Here is a 19,830-nt window from a genome sequence, read left to right on the forward strand (position 1 = left end):
GATTTGTAAGGTTATCTCTTTGTCCTCAAAAGAAAGAACAAATTAGTGAATTTGTTGGAAAATCCTTGGTGAGGAGCTAAGGTAGTAGACGTAGACTTTGGTTTAGAAAGTCGAACCACTCTAAATAGTTGTGCAATTTTCTATCTTTCAATCTCCTTACTCCCTAAACTCAAAAACTATTCCGACCCCTCTTTGCAAACCGTTCCGGTTGTCGAATCGAGCTTCCGAAAATCCCAACAATTATGTCAATACCGTAATGATCAACGATAGAAAACATTAGTCAAAAAATCACATTAAATTTATTTTCTAAATTAAAAAATCACATCGAGTACAAAAATAATTTGAGGGTCACATTTAGGGATGGCAAACGGGTACGGTTTCGTGGATTTCGCACCGCATCCGCTCCAATTGGAGCGGGGATGGGTATAATTTTAGCGGGTAGTGGGCGGGTGTGGATTTATAAAGTGGTACCCGTCGTGGGTGGTGGGCGGGTAATGGGTTTGAGACATTACCCGCCCCCGCATCCGCCCCGCATCCACCCGCCCCGCATCCGCCCACCCAGCTAAATATCTATTAAATTTTGGACCATTATGAATTTATGTGTAATTTTATAGACTAATTTATAAATTTTAATATTGTATAATATATAACATATAATTTATCCAAATACTAAGGATATTTAGTCTTTAATCTGGTCTTTAATTAGGAAAATATTCGGCTCTTTGATTAAACCCATAATCCTACTAACCACGTCACTTTCTATGTTCTTTAGCCCATGTTGCCCATCCAAACACAAATTAGTCGTACTATAAGCATTAACATCAAAAGCAGCAGTTTCCATGTTCTTTAGCCCCTCAAAACCCATATTAGGCGCACTATGAGCATTAACATCGAAAGCAACACAACAATCCAGCTCTGCGACTACATGCTTCCTACAATCTGTCTCCATAACATTCGTAGAGCTACTCCTCTGACAAATTGAAGCATGCGCTGCTACCCCATCACGAACTGTCTGGGAACCAACTCCAACATCCCATTAGTTTGTTGTTAGGCGGGTCTAGATAGGTATGTCGCTAGTGGGTAGTGGGTGTGGGGATGGATTTGAAAATGTACCCGCGTGGGCGGGTGTAGATTTGAAAATTTGTACCCACCATGGGTGGTGGGCGGGTGGTATATTGAAAAATATTAGGTGGGTATGGGGATGGGGGATGGAGTATCCGCACCCGACCCGCCCTTTTGCCATCCCTAGTCACATTATTTTTTTTCAAAATACAAAGACTTTAGATATTATTTTGTCAAACTTAGATCTAGAACAAAATATATATAAAAAAATAATAAAAGAGATATTATTTCACAGAAAATGTAGATCTAGAGCAAAAGATTTTAATCACCCAAATACTTAAAGAAATTTCAATCTTGTAGATTTAAGTGGCATGCATATTTTATTAGTATATTTAATGAAAATTAGCGGAAAAAAAGGCTTCGAAGGAGAGAGATGATAGACTGAAAAAAATAGAATATTGTATGGTGAAGTTTAACCTAAAGGATAAATTATATTTATGGTTATTTAACTTTAAGGGATTTTAATTTAATCGTTGATTTTTTAATTTTATTAATAATTAATTATTTTATTAATGTTAATTAAGTCATTAATAATTAATATTTAAGACGGTGTGACAATTATATATATTTTTTTATATAATTATACATTTGATTCATGTTACTTATATATTTTATCAATTTAATTTTTATTTTATTCAATAAAATTAATCTTCTAATCAAATTATGGCACGTGTCACTAGTAACAGGTGTCGCTAGTAACACGTGTGAAGGAACAATGAGATAGGAGAAACTTGAGAAATCAAACATACACTCAATTATTGATCCAAAATCATTATATGATCAATTATTGATCCAAAATCATTATATGATCAATAATTGACAATATATGAATATATATTGTCTCTTAAAATTAAAACAAAATAAGAAATAAATTAAATTCATACATTTTATATGTTTTGAATGTTAAATACTGTAATTCATTAACCATAAACGACATTCGTAATTACAATGTTAACAATGCAATCTAAGATTCATAACTAAAGTACAATGACATGTGGATAGAGGATGCCTTTTGAGTAAGAATGGGAATAACATCTTTATTTTAATTTAAATTCATATTTTAACCTTAAATATATTTTAACTCTAAATAAGATATTTTGTTTTATTTTAATTTATTAAATATATTTTATTTTTATATTAACTTAATATTTGCTACACAAATGTTAAGATACGATGGAAAGAAAGGTGCCGATAGTTCACCACTTTATTGAACCGCAAGCGCGCACACGGTGGTCTCTGACCAAGACTGGGACCTATTCGAATTAGAATCTTGACATATTGTAGTTTTTAATCGCAGTCATCTTGCTAGTAAGTCGGTGGCGGGTGGTTTCGGGATCCCGTAGAAAATGCTTCCTTTTTGCCTCAAGTGTTAGTAACCGAAAATTTTCCTAACCATTATTCAAGGCTTTTCTGTTATGATTTTTTTTCAAGAATTCTGCAATTGGAAAAGAGAGGGCAAAGTGTTAAGAAGAGTGCTGGTAAGTGATTATAGGAAAGGCACACGCGTAATGAATCTGTATGGGTATACGGAGCCCGGCTAAGCCAAAGCGTAGCTGTGTAGGGAATTATATGAACGAGACTTTCGTCTTTCAGTTTGACTGAGAAAAATCAACATTGTTTTGCTTCTCGCCTTTCTTCGTTGCCAAACAGTATTCTCCTCCTCTCGCTTTCTGTTTCCGTTTTTTAAGAAATCGAAAATTCAAGTATGTAGAGTGACCTGTTTTCCACAGTATTTTGAGTTCTGGATGCCTGAAATGTGTAAGGTTTTGACTCTGATAAGAAAGGATTAGTCTATGCTTATTTGATGATAGTAAAAATTAGTTTGTGATCTGCATTGCATGGTATTGTTGTGTTATTAATTGATTTTTGTGTATATTTGTGGATAATTTAGTGGTTGATCGAATGGAATGGCATTGATCGTGCAAGTGAAAGTCGTTTTAACTATTGTGTAACGTAGGGACGGAGCCAGAATTAAATATTAGCCAAAATATTAGATTATTTAAGAAAAATATAAAGACTTATTAGGTATTTAAACTCGAAATTCAGTATGAACCAAGCGATCTTAATGATTAAGGGATTTTTGTTATCCTTGAGGTCCCGAGTTCAAGCACGTATATGAGCGTTCATTGTTAAATAATTGAAAGTATTTGTACAGATATTTCCTTGTATTCACTATAAATTAAAAAAAAACTCAAAACTCAAAAGACAACTAATTTGTCTAATATTTAAACTTACCATTCTTTTAAATATTTAAATATTTATTTTTACATGAATCAAAATACTATTAAACCAAAATTATATCGAATATATAAATTTTAACAGGGGCCGGGCCCTCTTGGGCCCTAAGGTAGCTCCGTCGCTGCACTAACGTTTCATTGTTATTGTTTAACCCAATAAGATGGCTGAACAAGGAAGTAGGAAAGATTTCAGCATTATATTTTATTTTTACTTATAACGGGCTAAGCAAGGGGCGGTAGTGGACAATTTCTTGTAACTGCATTACATATTAAATACACTATTTTTTTCTTATAAATAAGGTTCATTGATTTGAATATCCTTGTTTGCAAATGGGAGGATAGCAAGTTCCAAATTCTGTGTCAGTATATGAAACATCTGCTTAGCTGGATCTTGCTCACTTTGTTTCCTAAACTGTCATAGATCTTTTTAAGTTGATCTTCTTCCAGTTTAGTCCAGTCTTGCTATGCATCTTATGCTGTGTTATCTGTACTCTTTCATTATTATATCTTTTGTCAAATTATGTCTAAATGTCTGGTCTTCCTGGCAGGATGAAATTGTGACATTATTGACTATGTGAATTTCAGTGTGAAGAAAAGAGAATATTTCTGTATATTGTGTATGGGAAGACGGTTTCAAGTACATGATTTTCTACAGACAAGCACTATGATAAGCATCTCGGTTAGAATGGGAAGCTAAGATTAGTGTGCAGTATTGGATGCATGCAACTTTATCTAATGGTCAATTGCAATGGATGGTAATGCATACATTGCTAATGTACTGGTACCTCTGTTGGTGCATTCTATTTGGGCATTTTTACACATCCGCCCTTTGTCTTGGTTTGAAGCAGTCAGAGAATCTTTTCCAGAAACCTGGATTGGTTTTAAGAATTCAATTTCATTGCCATTAAATGGTTCTGTATCTTGCGAAGACCTGGAAGGCGTTGGATCATTAAATTCTACCTGTTTGTTAAACTCAAACTTGTATTTGAGTTCTGATCTTTACATTTATGGTACGGGAAATTTAGAGATACTTCCCCATGTTTCTATCCAATGCCCTAAAGAAGGCTGTATGGTTACCTTTAACATGTTTGGAAATGTAAATCTGGTTCAATACGTTGTCATCGTTGCTGGTTCAGTAGTTATTTATGCTGCCAATTTGACCATTGGTCAGATTCTTCTATTAATACAACATCCTTGGCTGGTCCACCACCTCCGCGAGCTAAGCTGGTGGAGGACATGGTGGTTGAGGTGCATCATGTTTAAAAGATGCTAAGACAAGCTTTTGGGGAGGTGATGTTTATGCTTGGTCAACTTTGTCTGAACCATGGAGTTATGGGAGTAAAGGTGGTAGTAAGATTGATAGACCTTTTGATGGACATTGGTTTGGAGGGAAAGGTGGAGGACGAGTTAAACTTATTGTAGAGGACATGCTGGATTTGAATGGATCTATAACTGCAGAAGGTGGAGATGGAGGCCTAAAAGGGGGAGGAGGTTCTGGTGGAAGTATCTATATAAGAGCTGTGAAGCTGTAAGAAATTCTCCTGTACAAACCAATTTCTATATTTCAAGTTTTCTGTGCATTATGCTATTTTTACCATTTGATTCTAATACCTACTGATTGAGCACTTTAATATATATATATATATATATATATATATATATATATATATATATATATATATATATTTTGGTTGTCCTCCCGATTCCAGGGCTTCGACCTGACTAACCCGAACCGACCCGCGTTGCACACTTGGTTCATTCTGCAGATAATGGTGCTGGAGATAATGGTGGACTCTTTGGAGACAAGGGCACAGTAACTGGGAAAAAGTGTCCAAAAGGCCTCTTTGGTACATTTTGCAGGGTAAGGTTTCACTAATTTAAAGTTGTTACACATTTTTAAAAATTTATGATTCTACCTGTCGTAGAAAAAGCCTTATGCTGTTATGCATCACCCCAGTGGGGTCTTGTTATGAGAATACTTACAATTCTAAAAGTTCATGATACTTTGGTGTATATGCCAAATCTCTCTAAAAGTTCATTAAATCCTAGTGCTTCTTTGGTGTAGCATCATGATACATTTCTTTGTAGGTTGCCATGGAATGATATTATACTGCTAAGCAATTTTTCCCATAATGCCATCATTTTTCTTTCTTCAATAATGACACACAAACTTGAGTTACTAGAATTTGCTCTGAGAAAAACATTTACTTCCCATACTATAATCTGATTAGTCTGATAATACTCACTGTATTAATAAACTATAATGAGAAATTAGTCACCATTAATCAATCAGGGGCTTGGTTTTCTTGACATATTGATATGAACCATTCAAGTCTTCTAACGTTTTCGCTTGACATAAATATAGATGCAAATATAGTCTTTTTCTTTTAGGTTTAGAATGTTGGTATGAGTTTTATGCATCATCTTGTCTTTTGACAATGAGAACTTTTGATGTTTCAACTAATCTGTTTTTTCTATAAAAAAAAATTATATTCACAGGAATGCCCCATTGGCACTTATAATGATATTGATGGCTCTGATGAAGATCTTTGCATCCCTTTGTCTCTAGAGCTTCTTCCTGATCGTGCTAATTTCATATATGTACGAGGCACTTGTTAATAGTGTGATTTTCATTTTGTTCTTTGTCTTTATTTTCAATCTTTCATACCTTGTTATTTTTCCTTGATTCTTTCTCATTGGTTTGGTCTTCTATACAGTTTTTGTTTTCACTTTAGAGTGCTCATTTTGCAGGAGGAGTCCGTGAGCCATTTTGCCCCTATACGTGAATATCTGACAAGTATAAAATGCCAAATTGCTGTACTCCTATTGAGGAGTTGATGTATACATTTGGAGGTCCTTGGCCTTTTGCACTTATTCTGTCTGGAGTTTTGTTGCTTTTAGCTGTATTGTTAACCACTTTAAGAATCAAATTGCTTGAATCAAGCTCATATGGTGCTAACGTTGAACATCAGAGTAGCGATCATTTCCCGTACCTTCTTTCCCTATCAGAGGTATATTGTCGAAAGCCATATTTCATTGGCTTAGATGTATGCAGCTATGACTAGAACCAGTTTCATCATTATATGACATTGCTTTATGGACTGTATATATTTTGTCATTCTAGGTACGGGGAACAAGAACTGAAGAGACTCAGAGTCATGTTTAAAGAATGTAATTCATAGGTCCCAATACTTTTAGAGAACCATGGAACCTTCCTTACTCTCCTCCTGATACCATCACTGAGATAGTGTAAGAAAATATTTTAGCACCATAAAGATCAAACTATGGCACTTTTTTTATGCTAATGTAATATTATAATCCTCTAATTATCATTGCTGAACTCAAAATTTACAATCCGCCCTGAAAATGTATTATGCTATTTCCAAAACTTTTGTTCTGTGCATAGTAACCCAAGGGTTTAACAGCCTGCTGGTCACATGGGAATTGTTTTTTTTGGAGGGTTGGGTTGTGAGAGTGGTATTAAGAGTTTACCTCATTTACGTTTAAGTAGAATTCTAAAGTACACTTTACGAACAATCCTTGGGAGAATAGTGATCATCTAGCTATATTTACGCTGTTTTGCTCGCTGTTGATGCAAAATATTCATTGTCCTGAGGCTTTCCAGTTATAGGGCTGCAATGGACATTGTCTATTGTTATGGATTCATGTATTGAATATCCTTTGAATATCCTTTCTTTATGTACGTTAGAATCCAACTTTTCTTTTTATTCTTGGGTCCTAAAATAGTAATCATAATTAAAAAAACTTCATTGGGCTGTAGGTATGAAGATGCTTTCAACAGATTCATTAATGAGATTAACTCAGTTGCTGCATATGAGCGTTGGGAAGGATCAGTGCATAGTATACTGTCATTGCTTGCATATCCTTGTGCCTGGTCCTGGAAACAATGGTGCCGCAGGAAAAATGTAGACTGGCTTCAGGAATTTGTCAAATCGAAGTATGACCATTCATGTCTTCGCTCATGCAGATCACGTGTGAGCTATACAAGGAGATGAAGGTTATGCTTCTCATATTTTATTCTTTTGTAGTCATCTTATTCTGAATGATAAACGTTGTCTATTCAACCTTTTCCTTATTGTTTGCTTGAGATATATTTCTGAAATTATTCTGATGCCACGTTTTGTTACTGTCTTGATGTCACTTATGATTTTGAAGAAGATATCGAGTTCCATATCATCTGGATTTAACTAACATAAGATGGTTACCAAGTAAATCATTCCCTTAGGGAAAATTGAGTGGATGGAAGTCAAACCTGTCCATGAATTCCTTGGCTTATATATTCATTCAAGAATTGTATACATTTTATATTCTTTATATTGGTGCCTAATTTATGCAGTTTGGAGCAACACCTGATTTGATGGTTGCATACATTGATTTTTTCCTTGGTGGCGATGAGAAGCGTATGGACATGGTATTGATCATACAAAAGAGATTCCCCATGCGCATAATATTTGGTGGGGATGGAAGCTATATGTCGCCCTACAATCTTCATAGTGATACATTGTTGACTACTCTTGTTGGCCAGGTGTCTTGGCTGTCTTGTAGATTTTTAGTAGCTTTATCGTTAGTTTGATTTAACCTTCATCTGATTTAAAGAAATGTGCTATTCCCAGTACATTCCACCAACTGTTTGGAATCGTTTGGTGGCTGGTTTGAATGCTCAGTTGAGGACTGTGAGACATGGATCCATTCGCTCTGCACTAATTCCTGTTGTGGATTGGATGGCTAGTCATGGAAATTCCCAGCTTGAATTCCATCGGGTTAAAATTGAGCTAGGCTCGTTTCAAGCATCAGCTTCTGGGTACTTTCAGCTAGGCATCTTGGTAGTGATTGGTGACTGTATCTTTCACAATTTGCACCAACCTGATCCATCAGATAGAAGCAATGATGATGGATACCCAAGGTAACCTCAAGTAACAATGCCTCTTAGATTTCTATGATAAACATTTCCAATATTTGAATGGTTGCTCTTTGATCTCTGTAAATTATTATGTGCTAAATGGCTGTTTGTATGTGTATGGTTCAGGAAAGATTCCGAATCCACAGGCAAAAGCCTCAAACAGCTTCAACAGAGTTGCCCACACCCAACTCATGCGTCATCCCGCAGAAAGATCACAGGGGTAATTAGTGGAGTTCTTATAAATGATAGTACCTTGAAATCTTTGGAATTTAAAAGAGACTTTTTCTTCCCGTTTTCTCTCTTACTGCACAATACTAAGCCCGTTGGTCGTCAGGTGATTTCGATATATTTCTTGTATAACCTCACTCATATGGCTGATTTTATGAATTGTTCATCACCTAATGCTTAAAATTTGTGTTACTGGACTCCCTTCAGTTCCTATTTACTACCATTCTTTTGGCAGATCTTGCTGTTACCCTTCTTACTTTCTTCAGTTTATATTGGATATTTCTTGGTGCGTTCCTTGCTGTCTTACTAATTCTTCCTCTATCGCTGCTTTCTCCATTACCTGCTGGTTTGAATGCCTTGTTCAGTCCAGAGCCTAGGAGAGCTTCTCATACTCGTATATATTCCCTGTGGAATGTCACATCTCTGTCAAATATTGTAACACCTTTTACCAATGACAGCTATTCTACTATGGCATTAGCACAAATAAACTACAATTCTTTGGGGTTTCTGTTACTTTCTTGTTCTGTAAAATACTCTGATGCAATAAACTAAGGTGTAGTGTTATGCCAAAACCTATCCGTCATGCTTATAGTGTAGTCACTAGTCAATTGACATGGGTATAGCAAAGTGGAGAAATTTGCATTTTCATGAAGCATAGAATCTGGCATTGCATAACCACGTGAAAAGGGTAGGTGGACATCAATAGTCGATTTACATATGCCTCATCTTATTTTTGGCAGGTTGTGGCTTTCGTCTGCGGCATGATTCATTATGGATTCTCCTTTTTCCAACCACCTGAGAAGGAAAATACTTGGAACACGAGAAGGTGAGGAATTTGATGCTCTTATTAATCTAATACTGAACATATAAACTTCAGGATGATAATAACATGAAGAAGTAAAAAAAACGATTGTGACATCGATAGACTTTCGAAATTTATTTATATGGATTTTAGCAACAGGGAAGATAACAAATGGTGGGTTTTGCCAACCATACTTGTGGTATTGAAGTCGAGACAAGCTCGTTTAGTTGATTGGCACATAGGTAATCTAGAAGTCCAAGATTTCCCCCTCTTCTGTCAGGATCCAGATGCTTTTTGGGTACATGAACCTACGTCTTGACAACTGCTTTCCAGCTTCCTCTGTAAATTTTGTTCAAAGTCGTACAAAGCATCAGGTGCAGTAGGCTTTCCGCATTCTTTTTCGCCTTTTTGGGCATAGTTTTTGAAGAAGAAGAAAACCATTTGAGTACTTGTGATTATTCATATCTATATTGGGCCAAGAGCAATGGTTATATAAGTGTTCGATCCTGACAGAAGAGGGGATTTTCCATATGGTAAAAGTACTACGGAGGACATTTCATAATATGGATGTGTTCCATGAAAATTGTTCTCAACCTGACGTTAGGGATAATCTACTAAATTACCTCCCTTTATCCCATTACATATGGGAATAAGGGTCAACTAATTTTTTATTTACACAAATTATGTGGGCTTTTCCATATTCATATATGTTTTCCCCCAAAACCAATGATTTGTAATTGGTTTTAAGAACAAACATTTTCTTTGTTTTTCGGTGTTTGATTCAAGTAAAATATATAGTTAATGTAAAATTAATTGAAAATACATGAAAAATATATATTAAACTTTATAAAAATAACTTAATTTTTTGGCAAGTCATTTTTCAACTTGTTCATTATAATTTCAAACTAACTTATATTAGTGTAAATAAGTTTGAGGAAAAAGGAATTGACTTATATCGATTTAAATAAGTTAATATCTTCTTAAGTATTTAAATTAATAATTTTTATCTCTATAAATTAACAATATTTAAACATTATTGGTTTTCCATGACTCTTTTTTCATTTTTCCAATAAATATCCTCATTTACTAATGTTAATTTTAATTTTTGATTTCTCAAATCCAACTATCCGGAAAATATGTAAAACTAAAAGCTTTTACACTATATAATTGGATCCTAGTCAATATAATATTATGTTATTATAATAATATATTTAAAATATTACTAAATATAATACTATTATTTGTTTAAAAATTAATAACATAATATAATGTTCTTATTTCTAATATTGATATTATTTTATATATTTAATGTTAATATAATATTTTCAATATTTTTAAAAAAATAATTAATAAAATATTAAAAAATTGTTAATAATTTTTCATAGTACATTATTATTATTTTAATAAGTAATGAATATAAATCATAATATTTATTATTTTAATAAAATATAATAAATTAGATATATTTTATTTATTAAAAATATTCTAATAATAATATTGATTAAATTATTAGAATAATTTAAACTAATATTACTATTTTTATGATTAATACTATAAGAAAATTTCAAAACCTGTTTTAAAAAAATATATTTAGCTTTAAAAAATAATTTTAACAAGTAACATAGTGTTAAACGGCAAAAATAAAGGGCCTGGAAAACAAATTCCAAATAAACATACTCTCAATACATTTCCCTAATCTCCAAACCCCAAATCCAGCCGAAGCCGACCAAAAGACTCCTCACTGATCATGTTCCGGCAAGCGTCACGCCTCTTGGCTCGAACCACCACGGCCACCACATGGAGGAGGAGTCGAGCTTTTCCTCAGATGTACCGGCTGCTACCGCTCAAGATTCCAACTTCATCGAGTCATGGACCAAAGTGGTTCCCAACCTAGACCCTCCCAAGACTCCGTCTTCCTTCATGGCCCCTCGGCCAGCTACCCGTCTTCTATCCCTTCTAAACTCACCGTTAACTTTGTCCTTCCTTACGCATCTGAGCTTTCCGGAAAAGAGGTATTTCCACCTCCGTTTTAATTAAAAATCTGTTTTTCTCATTTTTTTAGTGGTTTGCTTGGATCTTTGGTGTCTGATTTATGGATATGGTTTTGGCGTCTGAGTTTTGCTTCGATTTTGATTTTGTAGGATTTTCCCGTTGATTTTTTAAATTTTGATTGGTCATGTTGAGACTCTCTGTTCATTGAATTAATAATGTTCGTCTAAGATTGGAATGTAGTATTCGATTGTCCGTTTTAGCCTGGAACTTTATTGTGTGTGTTTTTAATCAAATTGTTGATCCGTTTCAATTTTTAAAGGGCTAAAAGTGATTGTTTTATGCATTTAGTGAGAATTGTTGCTTCTTCACTCTGTTTTATTGACCTTTTAATCTGATAATTTCAGTTTATTTTGTAAAGTACATCAGATGAAAACACTGAATAAATTATATTCAAGCAGTCTTGATATACTAATAGCATGATTTCAACTTATGCATCTTTTTTTATGTATCAGTTCCATTGTGCACCTTCTTCTATGAGATATCATTTGTCTGGAATTACAGCTTTTATGATCATGGATGTCTTAAGCATGGTGGCCATCATCCATTCGATTATATCGGGATATTACCTAATTAAGATTGGGGTCTTTTTACATTTTGGTTTGAATGATAATAAGCAGCCTAAAAGTCACTTATAATGAGGAAGTTTATAAACAAAGCATTTTAAATCCTTTGGTCTTCTTGAATTTTGTAATATGAGCCTTCTGGTCCATGAAACTGTTGTTTCGTTTTATATTCTTCTTTCCTTTTGACTTTGCTCGTAGAAGATGGATAAATAAGCTATGGTTGCAAACTGAATAAACCAATTGAGCCTAGCATAATCTACTCAACAATGATGAACCAGAATTTGGTTCTTCATCTAGTACAGAAATATTTTGCATCTTTTCAGAGAAGGGGAAGGCCGGAAAGGGGCGTCGAATAAAAATTTCATATTTCTGAGACGTTACATTCTCGAATGTCTGATTTGTAGAGCATGTAATATTTATCAGGTTGACATGGTAATCGTTCCAGCAACCACCGGACAGATGGGTGTTTTGCCTGGACATGTCCCTACAATTGCTGAACTGAAACCCGGGATCCTGTCGGTGCATGAAGGAAATGATGTAACAAAATATTTCCTTAGCAGTGGCTTTGCACTTATCCATGCCAATTCTATTGCTGATATTATTGCCGTGGAAGCAGTGCAGTCGACCGCCTCGATTCTGCCTTGGTCCAGAAGGGTCTGGCAGACTTTACCCAAAAGCTTAGCTCGGCTACAACTGATCTGGAGAAAGCTGAAGCCCAAATAGGTGTCGACGTTCACAGTGCTATGAATTCCGCTATTACAGGTTAATTGTTTCCTTAATCGACTTTGCTGATCCTCGGGCGTTTGTTTTCTCAGATTGCTTCCAGTTTTGTGCATCAACTATTTTGTATGTCTTGATGATCATCAAATGACAGAGATCTCTGAAGATGCCAAATTCGTTGATTTTCAGAGTTTAGAATAAAATTTTCTGAAACAAGAAACTTATAATATCTCTTGCTTTGCTGTTGATGGTTTTATTCAAATTAGATTCATCTCAATTTGATTATTAGAAAGCAACAATCTAAATCTGTTTAACTCCAACTTCAGTTTATAATGATTGTTTCCAGAAATCTCAAAGGCAAATAGTATACAGCTGCAGCATTACCCCCCACTTTCTTTTATAAGCTGTGGCTGTGATAATTGCATCTACATGCATTCAACTCTCAGCTGTTGCCTTTGTCATCAAATCCCCTCAACACCAATGATACATGCTTTTCATGGTTTCAAATTTTACCATTGATCTAGTGGAGAAATAAAAAGAAATTAATAAAATTTTAAATTGGTCGATTGGTCAAGGATGCTCATATTGTCTCACCCTATGTGCGTTTGAATCTCTGGCGTTTACCTTGAAAATGTAAAATCTATCTTTGTAACTCCCTAGACCGAACTTATGCGTTTTGACTAAATCTAGTGGATCACATTCATGATTCTTAAAGACATTTTCGAAACCGTTATTCAATCAATGTAAAATTACATTATAATTAACATTTATGAAATTATAATAGATTATACTATAAAAAAAACTCAACTCATAAATAAAATCTTGAAAAAAATAACAATTTAATTAAAAATATGTCATAAAATCCAAATTACGATAAACTAAATATAAATAGCAAAAGAGTAAACATTATCAAATCCAATACTTTAAAATAAGGCTCATGTTTCAATAGTAAAGTCAAATTTCATGCTAAAATCATTACATTTAGATATACTTCAAGAGATATGTTGATCCTCCAAGTGCTTGATCCGGGGTATCTAACCAACAGTATCTGAAAGGAAAAAATATTTTCGAAATGTGAGGTAGACTCAGTGTGTCCCAACAGTACAATAAAATTATAGTAGGTACTATAAACGAGCAATAGTTTAGTAAATCATCATAAAATCATAATGAAGTTTAACTTTTGAAACTCATCGTTTAAAACCTTCTCCTGTACACCATCCGCAGTTTCCCAGAACTGCGTCCAATAGGGCTTACCTTAAGCACACAGCAGAAAGGAAGTCAACCTAAGGATAGGCTTTGGGGCCTGTATCCTTAAGTTCGTAAGTCCGTAAGGATTACCCTAAGCACACAGCAAAGGGAGCCAACCTAATGAAGCATATTGTGGCCCGTGAGCCTACCCAAGAGTCACATTAGGTCCATAAGGTTTACCAGCTTGATCAGAGCTATACCTCCGTAATTCAATCAAACCCAAAATCAGTATTTCAAAATACAATTTATGCAGTAAGCATTATTTCCATAAATCTGTAATCATCGTTATCATATATCAGAGAAAACCAATAATCATATATCAATCGTAGTCTATAATCATCACCAGTAAGTTGGTGTATCAATAAACAGTAAATTATAGATTTCATTGTACCATATTTCAAAACAGATAAAACAATTAAATAGTACTTAGGGAACACACCTCGATGGGATCAAACTGTAGATCTACTGAGTACTGGCCTCGCCATACTCTGCTGCAGTTTTCAAACCTAATTCATAGTAACACTATATTATTAATGGGTAACATAATTAATTCCTGAAATCATAAAATTTACGGGTCTTACGAGTGAATACTGGCACACGTGGTTTAACTGATCTAGAGGAATTGGGTCGAACTGTCGAACGGACAGGAGAGTCTCTTGTACCTTCAAGCATTAATAATTTATCAGTCCCAAAGTCTTACTCAATTATTCAAAGCTAAAACTCTTAAGTACATAAGCATTTTTCGGGTTTAGCTGATGATTTGGAGGCCTTCAGGTTTGAATTTGGAGAAACAGACTTTGGAAACGGATTCGGCACGTCGAAAAATGTCAGAATAAGTATACTCGAATAAAATCAAAGGTCGTTTAAAGCCGGTCAAAGTTATGGTCAAAGGGGTTCAATAGTCCACAGTCAAAAATTACCAAAATATCATTGTTTTAAAAATAATTACCAAAATATCATTGTTTTAAAAATAATTACCAAAATATCACCGATTTAAAAATAATTACCAAAATATCACCGTTTTAAAAATAATTACCAAAATATCACCATTTTAAAAAAAATTCCCAAAATATCATCGGGTCGGTTCAGACCGGTCAAGCCGGTCAAACAACAACATCAACCAGTTCGTAGCTCCCCCACGCGCAGGGGCGGCGCGTGGGGGGGCGTGAGGCGTCCTCCGGTCTCTAAAATTTCCTGCAAAAATTTCATAAAATTATTTTAAGCGATTTTGAGTCACTTATCAACCTCGGTTCAAATTTTGAACGGTGGAGAGCTCGATTTCAACTCGGCCGAATCTTTGACCGCTTCAACTCCCACACGCGCCGCCGCTACGGAGACAAGGAGGACACCGTTGGACTCGAAACGACACAAGGAACAATGGTGCGGGAGGTGTCGAAAACCGATCAACGATCGGAGATGAATTTAAGATTTTCTCGACGGTAGTGCTAAAAAAAACGTAGAGACTTTGACTAGAAATTCGTCGTTTGACAGCGTTTCGCTATAATTGGTTTACTGGGTTTTGTTCATGGGTCGAAGATGAACATGACGGTGGTTTCAATTTTACTATTGGAAGTCGGACGGTGTCGGAATCGGGATTGAAAGTAGAGGTGTGGGATATGTGTTTTATGATTTCAAAATCAGAAAACACGTTTATAAAACCAAACATACCGACACTCCTTGGCTAAATTCAGAGATTGGTCCCTAAACTTCTTTTACTTCTAAAATAGGCTACAATTTTTGAAAACTTCCAATTTAATCCTAAAATTTTGCCAAATTACTAAGTTAATAATTTTTTTTTTCAAATTTTTCAGGTTGTTACAATTCTCCCCCTCTACAAGAAATTTCGTCCTCGAAATTTACCTTATGAGAATAGTTGAGGAAATTGAGTCTCCATTAACTCCAATGTCTCCTAAGTAGCTTCAGAGGGGCCTCGGTTACTCCATTGAACTTTTACCATTGGGATACGCCTATTCCGAAGAACTCGCTCATCTCTTTCTAAGATCTGAATGGGCTCCTCCTCATATGACAAATCAGGTCTCAGCTCTACGTCTTTAACCTGAATAATGTGACCTGGATTTTGACGGTATCTCCTCAACATTGATACATGCAAGACATTATGAATACGACTGAGCTGTGAAGGCAACTCGAGCTGATATGCAACATGTCCTATCCTCTTCAAGATACGAAATGGTCCAATAAATCTTGGACTCAATTTACCCTTACGCCGAATCTCAATACTCTCTTCCAGGGTGATACTTTAAAAAGACCTGATCTTCAACTTCAAACTGAATATCTTTCCTCATTTGATCTGCATAAATTCTGTCTATCACATGCCTCTTTCAGACGGTCACGAATCAACCTGACTGTGTCCTCCGTCTCGCGTACTAACTCAGGTCCCAACGTCTTCCTTTCACGCAACTCAGTCCAACAAATCAGGGTGCGACATCTTCGCCCATAGAGTGCTTCGTAGGGAGCCATATGAATGCTGGTCTGATAACTGTTATTGTAAGCAAATTCAGCCAACGACAAAAAGTTTTCCCAACTACCATGGAAATCAATTACGCAGCCCCGCAACATATCCTTCAAAATTTGAATCACTCTCTCAGATTGACCATCCGTTTGTGGGCGAAAGGATGTACTATAATCCAATATTGTTCCCAAAGCCGTATGTAGCGCCTTCCAAAATCTCGGATCTCGATTAGAAATAATAAAACAATGGAACACCATGCAATCTGACAATCTCTGAAATATACAATCTCGTCAGTTTATCCAAAGTATAATTTACCCGCACAGGAATGAAGTGAGCTGACTTTGTAAGTCTATCAGCAATCACCAGACTGAATCCTTTTTCGAAGGAGTCATAGGTAAGCCGGTAATAAAATCCATAGTAATTCGTTCCCATTTCCATTCAGGAATCTTAATAGGCTGTAACAAACTTGATGGATGTTGATGTTCTGCTTTAACTTGCTGACAAGTCAAAACCTAGCCACAAAATCCGAGATGTCCTTCTTCATGCCGACCCAATGTTACCTCTCTCTCAAATTTCGATACATCTTATCTCCACCGGGGTGCATAGCATATGGACTACTGTGAGCCACGTTAAGAATAATCCGCCTCAACTCAGCATCATCAAGCACACAATATCGACCCTTAAAGCATAAAACTTTATCCTGATCAAGGGCGTAATCTGAGCTTGTCCCCTGCTCTACTTGCTCAAAGATGGATAGCAAGGAGCTATCAAGGGGTTGTTAACTTTAATTTCATCAACTAAAGTCGGCTTAACTTGCAATTCTGCTAACAAAGTACCATCGTCATATAAATTCATCCTGACCATTAAAGACCTCAACTCCGCTACCGCATTTCGACTCAAAGCATCCGCCGCAATGTTAGCTTTACCAGGGTGATAATCAATCAAGCAGTCATAGTCTTTTAGAAACTCTAGCCAACGCCGTTGTCTCAAATTAAGCTCCTTCTGGGTCAGAAGATACTTTAAGCTCTTATGATCAATGAAAATGTAACACTTCTCTCCATAAAGATAGTGTCTCCAAATCTTCAAGGCAAAAATCATTGTTGCTAACTCCAAATCATGGGTCGGATAATTACACTCATGCGGTCGTAGTTGACGGGACGTATAAGCACTACCTTAGCCTCCTGCATTAGAACACAACCAAGTCCTGAATGTGAGGTATCACTATACACTGTAAAATTCTTCCCGGACTCTGGTTGAATCAACACTGGTGCTTGAGTCAAAACCGCCTTTAATTTCTCAAAGCTCTCATGTTGTGCCTCGCCCCAGTCAAATGGCACGTTCTTCCTTAACAGCTTTGTCTAAGGAGCAGCAAGGATCGAGAAGCCCTCGACAAAACGTCGATAATATCCATCCAAGCCCAAGAAACTGCGGATCTCAGAGACGTTCTTGGGTCGTTTCCAATTCACAATAGCCTTGATCTTGCTTGGATCGACCTGAATACCTCGCGCAGAAATAATATGCCCAAAAACGACACTTCTTGAAGCCAAAACTCACACTTGCTTAGTTTGGCATATAGATGATGCTCTCTCAAAGTTCGCATAACGATCTTCAAATGCTCTTCATGCTCCACCTCAGTACGAAAATATATCAGAATATTATCAATGAAGACAACCACAAATATCCAAATATGGCCAAACACACGATTCATCAAATCCATGAAAGTTGCATGAGCGTTCGTCAAACCAAAAGGCATACTAAGAATTCATAATGACATATCTAGTGCGAATGATCGTTTTTGCAACATCAGACCCCTTAACTTTCAATTGATAATACCCCGAACGAAGATCAATCTTAGAAAATACAGAAGCTCCTCGCAACTGATCAAATAGGTCGTCAGTTCTAGGTAGTGGGTACTTATTCTTGACCGTCATCTTGTTCAACTTCGATAGTCAATACGTATCCTTAGTGACCCATCCTTCTTTTTCACAAACAGAACTGGAGCTCCCTAAGGTGAGGTACTATGCCGAATAAATCCTTGATCAAATAATTCTTGCAATTGGACCTTCAACTCCTTAAGTTCATTTGGAGTCATGCGATAAGGTGTCATAGAAATAGGTGCAGATCCCAGATAAGTCTCAATCTCAAACTCTACCTCTCTATCAGAAGGTAACCCAGGCAACTCCTCCGGAAAAACATCAGGAAACTCGCTAACTGCACGAATATCCTCGATCGGGACAAGGAACCTTTAGTGTTCAAAATACAGGCAATGAAAGTCTCATATCCTTTCCTGATCATACGATCAATTTCTATAGTTGAAACAATATGGAGAGATAGCCACGTCGTTCACCAATTAACACAACAGTCCGACCATCTGAAGTCTTCAGAGTAACTCGCTTGTATTCTCAATCCAGATTTACCTTGTGTTTATTCAACCAATCCATCCCAAGAATTAGATCAAACTCCTCAAAAGGAAGCTCCATAAGATCAGCGAGAAAAAAATCTTCCTGAACCTCCAGAGGACAACGCCGAAATACTTTATTCATAATAATGCCTGTCCTACTGGACTCGTAACCGTACAATATTATCAGTGTTCTCGATCGGAATCTGAAGGTTTCAAGATACTAAACTCGATACATAAGAGTGGGTGGAGCCATTTTCTAGTAATGCAAAGTATGTAATAGAATAAATAGTAAATGTACCTACAATAACCTCAGGCTCATCTCTGTCATCCCGACGTGGTGGCGTAAACCAAAGCTGGCTGTCTAGCCTCTGAAACTGCAGGCTCTCGACTGCTGGGGTCGAGCTCTACTATCAGCTCTGGATGCTTATCCGGAAGGCTTTCTTTGATTACGACCTCTAGTTGGGGTCTATATGAAGCCTGAGAACGTATAGGAGTCTGAGTAGCGGTCCGCTCAGACGAAGCTAGCTGTGGACAATCTCTCAGAAAATGACCACTAGATCCACTGATAACAAAGACCCATCTTCTTACGACACTTCCTCGGTGTTGATTACCACAATACTCACAGAGGGACCCATGATAAAACGATGAGGAACCACGTTGACTGACAACTGAAGGTAAAGATACTGCAGGCCTAGAACTGGTATTGCTTCTCAAAGGACCTGAAGTACGAGTCTTCTTTCCAGGACGTGCAGAGAACTCTTTCGGGCCAGAAAATTCCCAGATCACTCTCGATCAACACGGTATCTTGCTGGAGCCAAGGTCTCTACCTCCTCAGTATCCTTCGCTCTGCCCACTAGCACGTTAAAAATCTCATCCTGATGGGTCACAACTTGCCTACGCAACTCGTATCTGAGTCCAAGGGCAAATTTACGGCATCGATCTCTCAGTAGGTACCATACTGGATCCATACTTCAGTAACTTCAAAAACTCGATCTCATACTCAAAAACGGTCATGTCTCCCTGAACCAGGTCCTGAAACTGCTGTCGTCTCTGAGCTAAGTAACGC

At 36.3% G+C, this 19,830-nt stretch overlaps 2 pseudogenes; both read left to right on the forward strand.

Moving 5' to 3' along the window:
- The first annotated feature begins 4,107 nt into the window (after positions 1-4,107).
- LOC120202179 lies at positions 4,108-9,629 on the forward strand (annotated as a pseudogene).
- A 1,315-nt stretch (positions 9,630-10,944) lies between these two features.
- LOC120202190 lies at positions 10,945-12,871 on the forward strand (annotated as a pseudogene).
- Positions 12,872-19,830: the final 6,959 nt, after the last annotated feature.

The sequence above is a fragment of the Hibiscus syriacus genome, unplaced genomic scaffold (assembly GCF_006381635.1).
Source record: "Hibiscus syriacus cultivar Baekdansim isolate YM2019G1 unplaced genomic scaffold, ASM638163v2 tig00008276_pilon, whole genome shotgun sequence".
Lineage (NCBI taxonomy): Eukaryota > Viridiplantae > Streptophyta > Magnoliopsida > Malvales > Malvaceae > Hibiscus > Hibiscus syriacus.